Here is a 15,768-nt window from a genome sequence, read left to right on the forward strand (position 1 = left end):
TTGAGTTGCCTGTCACACCTTTTTCCACTTTATTGATTTTCTTATTCTGATAATCAGACTGAAATGCCATTTCATTTAACTGTAATTCATTCAGTCTGACATTGTGTTCATGTAACCTTATTTCCTGTAAGGATGGGGCCTATTTTGTTTTGCCCTCACAAGTCAGTAGCAAGTGACAGGTCAGACTTGCCAACATCATTGTTAAAAGTGCTGATTTAAGAGTTGTTACCTCTGCCAAGGAAATAGTTTTTTGGCTCAGTTTGTTGGTTTGTTAGTTTGCCTGTCAGCAGGATTACGGAAAAACAGCTGGCCCAATTTTTTTGGAACTTGGTGGAAGCGTGTATTTATGTTGTGTAAGAAAAATCCCAAAAATGTGTTCCTGGTCATATTTCATGGCTCACCAATCTGGTACCTTTGCTCTTCGTTGTCATGCAAATAATGGAAACAGCTATCAAGGTGTTGTTTAAACGCTCTGAGAAATAAAATATAACACGTCTTTGTAGCATCCATTTTGTTTCCACATTACAACTTGAAGTTCAACAACACACCGCAGTCAGAAAAACGACTTTGATGACTCAGGAAATTGACCATTAGCTTTGGCGGAGGTCTGTGCTCTCCGAGAGCCATTCTGGTTACGGCCCGAGCTTCGACTACGGCGGACGCCCTATTGAAACTGAAGGAATTATTATTATTATTATTATTATTATTATTATTATTATTATTATTTTATTATTTGTGGCCGTGCCATCTCAAGACCGTACCGAAAGTTAGTAAAAGCAAGATTTTTCATCGAACCATGTGGACATTTTGAGTATTTAGCGATGAACGAGAAAGTTGTTGTACCTCGAGCGTATATTGTCCAATCTGCCTGAAATTTATTGACAAAGGTCTAGGCCTGAGGACATCTACAGGCCAATATTGACTCGTAGTCATAGCGCCCCCTGCTGGCAACAGGAAATCAACCTTAAATGACAAACATTATCCACCGATTTACATGAAACTTATGTGTGGTCTACATTAGAGGATGGATACCCAACCCGAGCCCGACGGGCCGGCTTCGGACAGATATTTAGAAATTATGTTCAGGTTCAGGTCGGGCTCACATCAGCGCAATAAGGCATTTGTTGTAAAATGGTGCTGCGGCTCCTTTAAGAGAGCTGTGTGTGTGTGTGTGTGTGTGTGTGTGTGTGTGTGTGTGTGTGTGTGTGTGTGTGTGTGTGTGTGTGTGTGTGTGTGTGTGTGTGTGTGTGTGTGTGTGTGTAAAGTGGGCAGAAGAGAGACAGATAAGGAAGCAGACGTGTAGATGCGACTGGAGCAGAGTCAGTGGAATAAGTTTAAGTTTTGTACACAGTGTGTGCGGTGTCCGAAATAAACCCCAGACAGAAAGCCAAGTTCATTCATTTGCTCACCAGAAACGGGATTTTAACCAGACGTTATTCATTTTATAACGTCGGCCCTGGAGGTAACTAGTCTCCCCTGGTTTTCTGACCACGGTCAGAAACGAAGCAAGCAGGAAAGGTTAACACATTGGACATTTTAAATTAAACCACTTATTAACATGCACTTGTTGCCCCGTGTGCGCTGATCTGTTGACATTTCTGAATGCCTTCCTACAGTTGCTTAATAAAAGCGGGCTTTCCACACAAACAAACGTAGCCTACATGTGTCATTAGTATGAGAAAAAAAAAAAAAGATTTTAACTGTGTATCGGGCTCGGACATAAATATCTTAATGCCTGTAGGGCTCGGCTCAGGTTCGGTTACTGCTCTGTTGGACGCGGGCCGGGCTCGCACAGAAAAATGCGGCCCGATCCGCACTCTAGTCTACATGGGATTCTGAGCTGCCTCCTATACTCTAGCCATGCCCATATACTAAGGCCATAACTTGAACCAGTTGAGGTATCATTGAACTCAGCAGAGAGTTCCTTTTTCATTGATGATGATTTGCCCCTCCCCTGAGGATTTAGCCATGCCCCTTTTCACAATTTATGACCGTTTGACGTAGACTCTTGTCTGGGGTATCATTGAACTCAGCAGTGTTCCTTTTTCATTGGTGACAGTTTGTGGTGTCCGACTGTCGCACAAATGCACTTTGATTGAGTCCACTAAATCTCACGTCATATTAGTTGACCAAGGTTCATCTTAAATTTTGTAATTTTTTGTGAATTATAACTTCAACGGTCATATAATTGTCATGCAGAAAACTGTCTATCACCTGCAAGCAAATGTGGCCAATGACAACAGGATCAGTTCAGGCCCACAACACACCTGAAGCCTCCATTTTACATCCTACGTTTATCAATGTGCTCAAAAGGATAGGTTCACATTTTTCAAAGTGTAATACAAAAATACAATACTCACATGCCCATACTTTATGTACATTGAAAGAGATATTCATTGCTGAAATTGGGGCAAAATCCATAGTCCTTTCAGTTCTGAGCAAAAACACATTCAGCAGATATCTGAAGCTTCAGCAGTCTGAGTTTGTCAAATCAAGTTGGTTATCTTTTAAAGTTTTTTTAGTACAAAAATCCCATTTTGTGTTCCTATCCCTCACTGCGACTCAGCAAAGAAACAAAGTAACTTTAAAAAAATATCCTTTAAAAAACACAATTTTAAAAGTATGTCTCTTGCCAGTAACAACTTTCTGTATCTGTTGTTAAAACTGCATTATGGTTTTTCATCCAGTAAATTTTCAAACATGGGCGACCACAGAACCAAAAGACCGGACTGGACATGATTGAATTCTTGGAATAGCAACATTATACGTTTCTTTCTGGAAACATTGATTTTAGCATCAGTTTGCAGCCCAGAGAGCTGCACACAGTTTGTATCCCAGCAGCAGCATCTAGTCAGCTTAGAAGGAAGTGTTCTCATGGCTGACGGCTGGCTGCCCCTCCCTGAAACAAAGCAGCGCTCACAAATCGAGTTTTCCCTAATTAGCCACTTTCAAGCTCTGATGTCACATTGCATTTTGGACCAAAACACCTTATTTTTCCTTCCGTGGTGAGACAAAATCTCCAGGCTGTTTCCCCAACATGACAAACTGAACCTTTGTAGAAGCTTTTTTAAATACACAAGGAAAGCCTTTTTTCTCTCAACTGATTTTTCCATTTACAGATGTGTCTCTTTTCGCACATTTCCTTTTTCTCTAATCATTTCAGCTCTTTGTTTTCTAGCCAATTAAATAACTAAAATATACACCATGTTAATGTATCTCCGGTCCACAGATTTGTGTTTAAGACTGACCCATATATCTCTTTTACAACAGTAGCAACTGGAGTCTCCAGATGTTTGATTCTCATAACTACAGAACAGGACCAGATGTCAGCAGCTTTCTACCCAGAAACAACTGAAATATGTGTCTATTATCATGTTATTTCCTTCACTGGTGGAAATTATACCAGTTCAGCATCTCTTTGATGGAGAGCGTTGGGGTAATGACAAGGCACTGGGTGTACGTAGGTCTTTAAAATGTCTCCCAAAGCTCCTGCGAACACACCTTCATCAACATGGAGCTGCTGCTGTGGAAATACATGTTTGTGGGCTCTAATTTAGTTTTCCATCAGGCACCGATTCAGTTAGCTTCTCAGATTTGGGCCGCTCATTATTCCCGAGAGGCAATCTGATGTCTGCCAGGCATCACGAAACTTAATTGAACATATTGATGCCATGCAGCTGACCCCGAGACAATCTGCAGAGTGATCTCACCCAAATTGCAAAGGAGAATCCTTCTTTCATAAAATGTGGCTTTTGCTCGTTCTTCTTCTGTTGCCTCGTCTGTTACGTTATACATATTACACAAGTCGTTTACCTCCTTTTTTATTTATCGTTTTTTCACTATTTTGGTGCCACTTACGAAAAGGATCATAGATGAGTTATAAGCAATAACAATCAACTTTTAGGTTGTCAAGTTGTGTTGAGCCTGCTCCATCAGGACACTTAATTTGTCTTCTTTTTTTTTATTTTATTTTTTTTAGCTCTTTAGTCCATCAGGTAGACTATCCACTGCTGCAGAGCATCTGGACCAAAATCAACTGACTTACAACTTTGGTGTATTAAAAAAAAGTGAAACCTTTGAGTAGGGCTGGTACCGATTTCAATACTTTTCAGGCACCGGCCGAATTGCCTCTAAAGCATTGAGAATCGAAAAATGCCTTGTCATTCAATACCCAATTTCAATACCTAAGGAGTAAATCTCATCAGAGTCCGTGAGCTAATAAGCATGCAGCATGCTTCTACCAAGCTCCAATCATGTCTGTGATTGGCTGTCTAATGTTACAGGTCGCAGAGACACGCAGGGAAAACTCTACGTTACACAGAGACAGGCTCACGTAGAATGGAGCTGTAAAATAAATACAAAGATTTGTGCTGTAATGTTGTAATTTTTTTAGTTTTTTTTAAAATTGGTATGGAAAAAAGTATTGTTTAGGAACTGGTATCGAAGTCACGGTATTGGTATCGGTATCAATTATTTTTTAACAATACCCTGCCCTACCTTTGAGAGATTTATTAATAATGTATTTACAATTATAACCGCAGACTTGATTACTTAAAAAGTGCAAAAACTCTCAACCCTTTATTAAAGACTTGAATATTAAAGACAAACCAGTGGCCACTGGGTTAGCTCAGTTGGTAGAGCAGGCACACATATGCATAGAGGTTTATGCCTTGACGCAGAAGACCAGGGTTCAAGTCCGACCTGTGATGATTTCCTTTCTCACCTAGCTGTCATGTCCATTAAAAAGGTGGAAATGCCCAAAAAAAGAAATCTTTAATGATAAACCAGCTACATAGATTTTTCACCCAAAAGTTACTCTCATGGCTTATAACTGAATTGTAAAGGAGTAGTAAAGGATTTATTAACCATTAATAAAGACAGTTACAACATTTAAAGAGCACTCTACTGCAAATGAACCAGTATTTTAAAGATTATTTTTGGGGGGCTTTTCCACCTTTAATTTGACAGGACAGCTAGGTGAGAAAGGGAAGAAGTGCAGGAAATCATCACAGGTCGGATTCCAACCCTGGACCTCTGCGTTGAGGCATAAACCTCTCAGTATATGTGCGCCTGCTCTACCCACTCAACCAACCCGGCCACATGAACCAGTATTCTAAAGCATTTTGCTAAAAAAGCTTTTTACAGAATGCTTTACAAAATTAGAAATTAGCAATAGAGAGTACAAAACAAGAAAGAAGAGAAAAAGGATAGAGAAAACTGTTAAACAAAAGACAGGAATATAAAAAATGAAATAAAAATTAGGCTGTAAAATATGTTTTCATCTTGCAGTGGGAACTGAACAGGTCAGTGTCGTTCATTGCTAAACACAACATTTCTTCTCTTATAAGCCAGTGACCAGAGGTGATCTCTGAGCTGGAAAACCAATTTAGACAACTGGAGTTCAAGGCCACGTACCTTGCACGGCAGCTGGATTCTCGTGATATTACGAGATCACGCGAGAAGCGCCAGATCAGATAGCAAAAATCTATCTTGTCAGGCTTCAAGTAATGCTGTTGTGTCTGAACTACCAGCTTACCGAACCAATCAGCGTCAGAGAAAGTTTGAGTACAACCACAAACTTTTCAGTAGCACACAATCCTTGTTTGATCCAAAAATGAAAATTGGGTTCAAAAGGTTTGTGGCATCACGGTGACATGCAGGAAGTTTTCCAAAAGCAGTCGTGGTTTCATTCTTCCACAGAGAGAAGTGGTCAGTTCAGGCAGAGCGAGAGTCGGACATTTTTGTTGCACATGCCACAAGAGTCAAACCAGTCTGCCACTTTCACCATTTCACCAGCCAAAAAGCTTTTTAGGGTCAACTATCACAACATGTAAATCATGATCAGTGTACCAGATAAACCAAAATGCAGCAGTGATTGGTTAGTTTGGTGTTTTTCCCACTCTGATGTTAGTGCACACAGTTTGATCAGTGCCTCTCTCCCAAGCTCTGCCCAAGTACTTGAGTTAACGTTGGTATTTTTAGCCTTATGTTTTTCATTCAGTGTTTCTCAGGCAGTGAAGATAGCAGAGGGAGGAGCGTCTGATTAGACCACAGTGGTAGACACTCACTAACAGTCTTATTATAGTCCGGTTTTGTTTTACCATTTCATAAGAGAGTATGACCGGTTGTTCGTAGGCAGATGAGTGCAAACTCTTCATAACCAATAGACCATACAGATCAAACATTATATAGCCTACAGGGATTTGGGATTTGGTTATATTCTGTGTTTTTCTTAATGTAAACAAATCATGTGCAAAGACCACAATCATGTGGGGCAGACAAGGTAGGGAAGTCTGGAAGTCGCTGGTTTTGACAATGAATTTAACTAATGAATATCGGCAGCCTTGTCCTTTAATAACCTTTTCATTCTTTACTAAACTATTCATGATGTTGCACCGCCTCAGAGCTCGAAATGAGAGGTCCTGAGGCTCAGGCGAGAGCTGACTGTATAGATCCATTCAGAGAGACGACCTTTGACTAATTTTCAAGCTGTAAATAAAACTACAGAACACAAGGGTGGTCTGTTATCCTGAGATTCCAATTTAAGTATTTCATTATCTGGACGTCTACATCTGTTTTTCTCCTGTCACAACTCACCCTTATCAAGATATAATGAATGTGATTCTGAGATGCTCATATTCATTTTTAAGAAGTAATCACAAGTCATCTCAAACGATCAAACGCTATTTTCTCACAATCACAACTGAAATATCTTTTTCTTTTAAGATAATTAAGTTTTTCAGTGTCTCAGTTAACTCAAGAGTCTGTCCCAATCTAATAGCTGGACATAATTATATAAATGCCCAACAGGAGAGATCACAGCTGATTGAATTTATTCAAAAGGCCAAGCGGAAGGACTTTATGATGAAAATAATCAGACAACTAAATTCACATTATTAGCCGTAACTAAGTTACACTGCTGCAAAACCATGATTCTGTCATCTTGCCACAGTTTGAAACATGGCCAATATCTCGAGATAACTATTAAATTCAAACTCAATCTGCAAAAGTCTTTTCAAAAAAACACCTAAATTGAGGTTTCATAAATCACCATCTCGAGACTAATGAGGCAAATTATATTATGGAGATTATAAAAGGGTCTACCAGCTACAAAGAACTAGACGAGACAACACAACTGCCTTTGTTTTATGATTAAATATTTGTGTAATTCCTGTTTATTACATTCTGCTGTGTACAGTTGTCTTTTATTGTAATTGCTCAGTACTTCCTGTCCAGCTTGAAGCCAACTTTTGAGCCATTGTTGTACATGGTCTCTGCTACAAAAAAAAAAAAAAAAAAATAAGTACAGACAAAAGTGTTTTTTCTACCTCATAAAAACTAAAGCTACATGTAGAAAACTCGCAGCTGCTTCTCTCAAACACAATGAACTTCTAAAGAGTGTCTCCTCTTTTCAAGGACAATTTGGAAAGCCACTCCAATCAGAGGATTTGGCGTGAAGCTGAAAGTGGTAATTTCCATTTTCAAAGCCTGGATGCCTGCTAATTATGATGAAAACCTCCTGCTATCAGGTTCCACGCAGCCCTGACACTTAAAACTAATTGTTGCCTGAGAAGAAGAAGAAGAAGAAAAGAAAAGAAGCTTTAACTTTAAAACAGTAAAAAGTAAATAAACCACATACTTTTATAGAGCAGCAGAGAATTAATGTTTAAACTCTCCGGGAATTATTGTTGTGATTTTAATCAGTGGGTATCTGCTTCAATAACAAATAAACGACAGTACAGGCTCAAGATCCCTCCTCAAGCGCACTTTCCTGGTGCATTACTTTGTAATGCGAAAGCTGCATTTCTATGGTTTTCTTTGCAATTGTTGTGACAAAATATATTATAGTTGCCGCCACGATAATTCTCCAGGAGTTATGACATCTTTTGTCAGCGTATTACGATCCTCTGTACAGTGTTTTGGCGTCAGATGAGCCCTGGGACACATTCCGTTAGGCTACTTTCAGTGTGTAACTTGTATCTGAAACAGCACCAAAACAAATAACACAAGCTTGACTCCCTGACGAAGGCTTGTATGCCGAAATGCATCAGAGTTTTTTTTAAAGGTTTAAGATCCATCCATCCATCCATCTTCGTCCGCTTATCCGGTGTCGGGTCGCGGGGGGAGCAGCTCCAGCAGGGGACCCCAAACTTCCCTTTCCCGAGCAACATTAACCAGCTCCGACTGGGGGATCCCGAGGCGTTCCCAGGCCAGGTTGGAGATATAATCCCTCCACCTAGTCCTGGGTCTTCCCCGAGGCCTCCTCCCAGCTGGACGTGCTTAGAACACCTCCCTAGGGAGATGCCCAGGGGGCATCCTTACCAGATGCAGGCGCCCAGGGGGCATCCTTACCAGATGCCCGAACCACCTCAACTGGCTCCTTTCGACGCAAAGGAGCAGCGGCTCTACTCCGAGCTCCTCACGGATGACTGAGCTTCTCACCCTATCTCTAAGGGAGACGCCAGCCACCCTCCTGAGGAAACCCATTTCGGCCGCTTGTACCCTGGATCTCGTTCTTTCGGTCATGACCCAGCCTTCATGACCATAGGTGAGGGTAGGAACGAAAACTGACCGGTAGATCGAGAGCTTTGCCTTCTGGCTCAGCTCTCTTTTCGTCACAACGGTGCGATAGATGGAATGTAATACCGCACCCGCTGCACCGATTCTCCGACCAATCCCCCGCTCCATTGTCCCCTCACTCGCGAACAAAACCCCAAGGTACTTGAACTCCTTCACTTGGGGCAAGGACTCATTCCCTACCTGGAGAAGGCATTCCATCGGTTTCCTGCTGAGAACCATGGCCTCCGATTTAGAGGTGCTCATCCCAGCCGCTTCACACTCGGCTGCGAACCGATCCAGTGAGTGCTGAAGGTCACAGGCCGATGATGCCATCAGGACCACATCATCTGCAAAGAGCAGCGATGAGATCCCCAGCCCACGAACTGCAACCCCTCCCCACCCCGACTACGCCTCGATATCAGATCGGTTTAAGATGACCAAGGCTTTTTAATTTTTCTAAAGAGAGTGCCTTGGAGTTTCCTGAGTTTTGCCATATGATTGTCCCATCCAAAGAGCACCTCAAGCAAACAATTTGAGTCCTGGAAGTGCTCCTCTACAGACATGTTGTGAAATAACACAAGCTGTTAATGAACTACAAATGTTAACGCGGGAGACAGTGAATGACACTGCGATTGCAAACCCACCAGATTACCAAAAAATGCCAATTTTGTTTCTAACTGTAGTACACTGTCATCTTAACCATGAGTCCAGCTTTCTCTTCGCTCATCATGTCACTGCAGTGCACAGAGAACTCACAGTCTTGAGGCGCTAAAATTAAAACCACTCGTAATAGAGCTAAAAATACGACAGCATGCATCTTATCAGGCTCATAAGTATGAGCACACACCCAAAATTGAATTCAGATTTAATTAAATAGACTGTTCTAAGGTGTAAACAAGGCGAGAAAACATGCATTCGGCGCAAAGTGTGTATAAAAGAAAAACATAACGGGACCAGGAGAGGAAATATAGAGTATCAGAGTGTAACACTGACACTTCCAACAAATCTATTTTTGAGGCGACAGCAGTAAGTCAAACCCCAGAGTCCTGTTGCAGAAAGACAGTTTCCCCTGAGAGAGACAGGAACTTGTTAAAGAGATTAACACTAATTTTAAAAGGTCAATTTCTGCTTACACGTCTCATTCTTGTGCAGCTGATTGTCTCGTGGTTATCAATTTAGGAAATGTATTTGCCTTAGAATGTTTCAAAAAAACAACATTAAGAAACAACCTTCATCTAAAATGACAAACTACAGTTGTCTGCATCCATTTAAAACTGCATTAAAGTTTAAACTAGTAAGCTACTTTAAACTCTAGCTTTAATGTGTTTCATTTTACAAGAAGACGCCAAAGTGGAAGTTCAACAAAAAGGCCCCCGCATCCTGACATTCCTGACTTAAGCAAATAAACATTCATTGTTTCTCTTTAGCCTTCTATCCAATCAGTTTGTTCCACATCCTTCACATGAATATTCCCAAACCAGACAATAGATTCTCTATGGTTACTATCAAATCATTTAAACTTAATCATAAACAAGAAAACTAAACTTCATTACTGCTCCCAACCAGTAGCAACCATCATCAATTATCAAACTGGACACTCTTTCAAAATTGTGGTTAAAGTTGAATGTGCAGCTCTCGTTTACAGTAACAAACCCTTTCACCCTCCTGTAATACGAGATTTCAATCACATCGCCTGTTAACATCCAACGTTCAATATTCATTCTCTTTTAGCTCGTTGTTTGGTCTCCACCAACTCCTGAGGGAAATATCTGTCTATTTAGCTACAAAATGCTCCATTATGTTCACTAGCTATTCTCTGTCTGTCTGCGGTTTGATGCTGAGCAGGTAGCGTACAGCGGCTATTTAGAGCTTTTTGCTGAAAACAGCTGCCTGATGCAGCTAGAAATGAAACTATGAGAGCAGTGAGAGCTAAACAACGATTAGAACTTGTTGTAAAAGCTGAGGGGAGCTGCAGATTCACGTGATAATTCGACACATTGTCATTTGATATGTTGTTATTATCAAAGAATATAGATTATAGCCGCTTTAAGGTTAGGCAACTAAACACTTGGTTAAGGTTAGGCAAAGATCCTTGTTACAGTAATAAAAAAAAAAAATTTAAAATGACTGTATAGGAGTTTCCCAGAATCCCGTTCCACAACCCCTTGGGAAGGGGAGTGACCATATTTTACTCAGATGTTTCTGCATCTTCTTTGGTGGATTTCTTCCTGCATTATTGCATTTGGATACTTAGGGATTGTTTACGGTTTATGTTTTGAATTCTCACTGTGACCGACTCAACATCTGAACATCCAATACCAGTTTAAAAACTCTGCTCAAACTGAGGAGGTTGAGATAACAGCAGAATAACAGACAATAGATCAGCTGGGGAGACGTTTAACACTTCTGACAATAGGGGAGGTGGGGATTTCCATCCCATTTAATAGCCTCATCCACAACTAAATCTAAGAGATATTTCTGGTATATCTGCTCTCTACCAGCAAGCAAACAAACTTTGTTTATCAAGCACTTTCCAAAACAACAGGCCTAGTGCTTTATGGGAGAAAGAGAAGGAAAAAGGGTAAACGGGAAGATAAAATAGACAGAGAACCATGATGTTTTAAGAACAAGCTGAGTTTGTGTACACAAAACAAAATTAAAAGAACGGTACAAAATCAAAAGAAAGACAACGAAAAGGAGTTTAAGATGCTTTTTAAAGATGCATGTACTGATTTGTGGAGCAGCAACAACAACAAAAGTATGATCACAAAACGCACAATACTGTGTCTAAAACTGCTTTAACATCAACATCAAAGATTAAAGAGCAGAAAAGCATATGTTAAGAATATCAATAGGCCTATCTATTAATATGTTCATGTATGGACCAACCAAGGCAAATTCCTTGTTAAGTGTTACTTTCTTGGCAATAAATTATTTTCTTATTCTGATCTAAAACTATTAATCACGTTTCTTTTTTTAAAGTATGACACCCCAAATCACAAGTTTTTTTTTAATTTTACGTTTAGAAAAGGACCTTTGTTTGTGTGATTCTTAAAGAAAAGTAGTGAAAAATAAAAGAGCATCAAAAACATTGATTTACTGCAGCCAACCATAATAAAGCGTTCCAAGTCTTTCTGGTGGCGTTGCGGAGACACTTACATTAGGTGTGATCAATAATTCACCGTTACACTTTGAGGAACACACGCAGCGTAAATTGTTTTGTCGGTTAACGGAGTTGATCAGTCAGGCAATAATCAGCTAATCAATACGTATCAGTATCATGTGTGTTAATCGTTCCCTAGGGCTGTTTCTTACCTTCTGGCTTCTCTCCGTCCAGTCTCACTGAGACTTGTCATGACTTTCAGGAGAAGGTAAGAAAAGTTAAGGAGGAGAAGATGAAAAAAAAAAAAAAAAAAAACTCCTACCCCTCTGACTGATGTCAAGTTATGTAACATGTAAAATACGTTTTCCGGTTAATGATTTCAAAATAAATCGCCAATTTTGAACTGGTTGTATTTTTGTTTTTCTGTTTTCTATTAGCCTACTGTAAATAGAAATATATACATGTGTATACTGTACATAACCAGCCACTTATAGCCTAAAGCAATCTAGTAATTTGACACTTGGCTTGTAATAGACATTGTATGTTGTCGGTCATTGTTGCTCTTTATGTTTAAATAATAGTTCTATGATTATTTTTGCCTATCTTTGTTCCTTGATTTTAGCTGTATGTCCATTTCTTTGTTCCTATAAATTGTTCTTGGAACTGTGTGTAAGTTACGTAAAACCCAGTATAGTCATCGACTATTAGACCTATGTAAAAACGCAGCAGCACAAGTATCAGTCCTAATGACCTCAACATCACAAGAATTAGAGGAGAATGACTAGGACAGGTGTGATTTCTGTTTTTGTTTTTTGTTTATTTGTTTTTCTTTCATCGAGACCGCAGAGGGTGGGAGAAAGTTTTGTTCCTGTTCAATTGTGTTTGTCTGTTCTATGTGTTTAAAAATATAAAAATACAAAAAAAGTACCAAAAAAACAGTCAAATATTTTGTTTGTGTATACATGGCCAATAAAGCAGATTCTGATTCGTCTTCATAAAAACATTATTTTTTCAGTTTTCAATTTCTGTTGGATCTGTGTTTGGTTGTGTGCTTTATTTACTGTATTCATAACTAAACTAAATAAACCAACATCAGTGAGCTGCCTTATCCATTTTACATAATAAATGGACAAAAAACATGCACTGTCATTTAAATACATGTCCATTTGTGGCATTGTCCAGGAATGTAACAATAATTGTAGACTTCTTTATGCCAAGAAAAATTGTAAGGCTGTATGTAAAGTATTTTTGTTTTTGTATACACTATAACAGGCTACATTATAGAATCTTTCAATTTACCCATTCTGTGCTTTTATTTTGAAGGCAGGATCATGTCTGAAACGGCCATTTCTTGTCTAACTGTTGATTTTGACGCAGCTTTCTTGAGTTTGCCACTGATTACAGTTCGACCGAATCAATGACTGACAGCTGAATCCTCAAATGAGGAACAAGATCCAGAGCCTCTGGCTGGTTACGACAGAGGGCTAACGTTAGGGCTTGTTCGTCAGTTTGTTTAAACGGCGCCAAACAAAGTGACAATTCTAAAATGCTTATTCGTTCATGGCCAGGCCGCATGCTACAAATGTCGATCGACCCATTAGCCTACAGCGGTTTTCCAGGAACGATGTCAAAACGTTTTAGCCCATTTGCCTTGTTTTAGAAGTACTGTTTTCTTTTGTTTTACTATACATAGAGTAGGCTATATCTAATATGTGATTCTACCAGTCTGTTCATATTAAAGTCAACCAACGCTTGTTTGAGATGTTTTACGGTCTAGTCACAGTTAAGACACAACGTGTTAGTATGGAAGTAAACAGCTGAGCCTACCGTGAAGCCTCATAAAGTGCATTATCTGCCTACCAGCAGCTGAGGACGCTGTTGTTTCAGTTTGAAGGTACTTTTCAGGAGGATTTTTGTACCTCTTCCAACTCAACAGGCTACAAAAAATGACTGTCAAAAGTTTAGTACTGTACTCAAGTACAATATTAAGGTACTTTTACTTTACTAGTATTATTTCAATTATGCTACTTACAATAACACATAATCAATTCATAAAACATGATAGTGTGCTATAGATTAAACTATCTACTGTATTACGTTACATGAAGTAGAAGACAAATGCTGCTTACGTGTGCATCAGTTAATATTCCATAATTATATAACTCTGAAAGGGACCATTTCACCCAAGTACTTTTACTTTAATAGTTTTATATATATATTTATATATATATATATATATATATTTCACAAGTACAAAAGTATTATACTTGTTTATAATGTTTATGACACGTTCATGACAGTGTCATCACTCTTATTTAGATACCTTGAAGTAAGGTGTAACCGGTTTAGTTTCCACTTCCTACAGCTAAAGCTGTTCCTTTTTACTTTTAAAGGCATTTTTGAAGGCTTATGTTCAATCTTCCAGCTTATTAAATAGTAATATTAACATTTCTTTAGATTCAAAGGAAATAAATGTATTAAGTCAATGAGTCTTGTTTTGTTTGGAGTGAATGTAATAATGGGGTTCATATTGAGTGTCAAAATTTATTCTTGACTCTGGAAACATTAGTTTGACAAAAATATTATCTGAACTCAAGGTCCACTTACTAGCTTTTTGTGAGCTTTCAACCAGTTCTAATGTTTTTTTTTCTTCTCATTGTTCTCAGGGGATGGAGTTTGACCAAAGCTAGTCACATCCAATACCAAAAGACCACCTTTGAAAATAAAATGGGTTATAATACCACCTGTTATCACATGATGGAAGTCCATATGCTGAGGAAGCCCATAAAGATGTGGTTGAAAGCTTGGGAAAAAGCTTTTAAGTGGACCTTGAGTAAAGTGTTTTCTGTCAAAGAAGTGTCATATTGTTTCAACAGACTCATTATTCTTCCCCTGGTTTTAGTTTAATTTTGGTAATGCCACAAAAGTTAAATATTTGTAACTCATGCTTGATTTTAAGTAGGTAATGAGAAACAGCAGTAGTGATTATTTGTGTTTACATCATATAACTTTTTATGACATACTATACTATAGAGCTGGGCAATATATCAATATTATATCGATATCGTGATATGAGACTAGATATCGTCTTAGATTTTGGATATTGTAATATTATGGTATAAGTGTTGTCTTTTCCTGGTTTTAAACGCTGCATTACAGTAAAGTTATGTCATTTTCTGAACTTACCAGACTGTTGTAACTGTTCTATTATTTGCCCTTACCCACTTAGTCATTATATCCACATTACTGAGGATTATTTATCAAAAATCTCATTGTTTAAATATTTTGTGAAAGCACCATTAGTCAACACTACCATATCGTTGCGGTATCGATATTGAGGTATTTGGTCAAAAATATCATGATAATTGATTTTCTCCATATCGCCCAGCCCTACAATACTATGACTTTTTATAACATAATATACTATGACTTTTCATGACTTTTTATGACATATTATACTATGACTTTTTTGTTACTTTTTAAGACCTACTATACTATAACTTCTTTGACCTGTTATGATATATTATTCTGTCTTTTTATGATTTTTTATGACATACTATGCTATAACATTTTATGACTTTTCATGACATACTACACCATGATGTTTTATGATTTTTCATGACATACCATACTATGACTTTTTATGATTTTTTATGGCATACCATGCTATGAATTTTTCTGAATTTTAATGACATACTATCCTATGATTTCTTTGACCTTTTATGATATATTCTATGACTTTTTATGATTTTATGATGTTCTATACTATGACGTTTTATGACATACTATACCATGACGTTTTATGACATACTATACTATGACGTTTTATGACATACTATAACATGACGTTTTATGACATACTATACCATGACGTTTTATGACATACTATACTATGACGTTTTATGACATACTATACTATGACGTTTTATGACATACTATACTATGACTTTTTATGACATACTATACTATGACGTTTTATGACATATTATACTATGACGTTTTATGACATACTATACCATGACGTTTTATGACATACTATACTATGACTTTTTATGACATACTATACTATGACGTTTTATGACATACTATACTATGACGTTTTATGA

General features: G+C 38.3%; 1 protein-coding gene across 4 annotated transcripts in view; it reads right to left on the minus strand.

Annotated features, from left to right (window-relative positions):
• Positions 1–11,977, minus strand: part of kank3 (KN motif and ankyrin repeat domains 3) — a 34,788-nt gene extending 22,811 nt beyond the window's left edge. For all 4 annotated transcript variants that reach the window (XM_039811571.1, XM_039811568.1, XM_039811569.1 and 1 more), the window contains exon 1: positions 11,875–11,977. The gene's annotated coding sequence lies outside the window, so the exon portion shown is untranslated. The remainder of the gene's footprint in view (positions 1–11,874) is intronic.
• Positions 11,978–15,768: the final 3,791 nt, after the last annotated feature.

The sequence above is a fragment of the Perca fluviatilis genome, chromosome 9 (genome assembly GCF_010015445.1).
Source record: "Perca fluviatilis chromosome 9, GENO_Pfluv_1.0, whole genome shotgun sequence".
Taxonomy (NCBI): domain Eukaryota; kingdom Metazoa; phylum Chordata; class Actinopteri; order Perciformes; family Percidae; genus Perca; species Perca fluviatilis.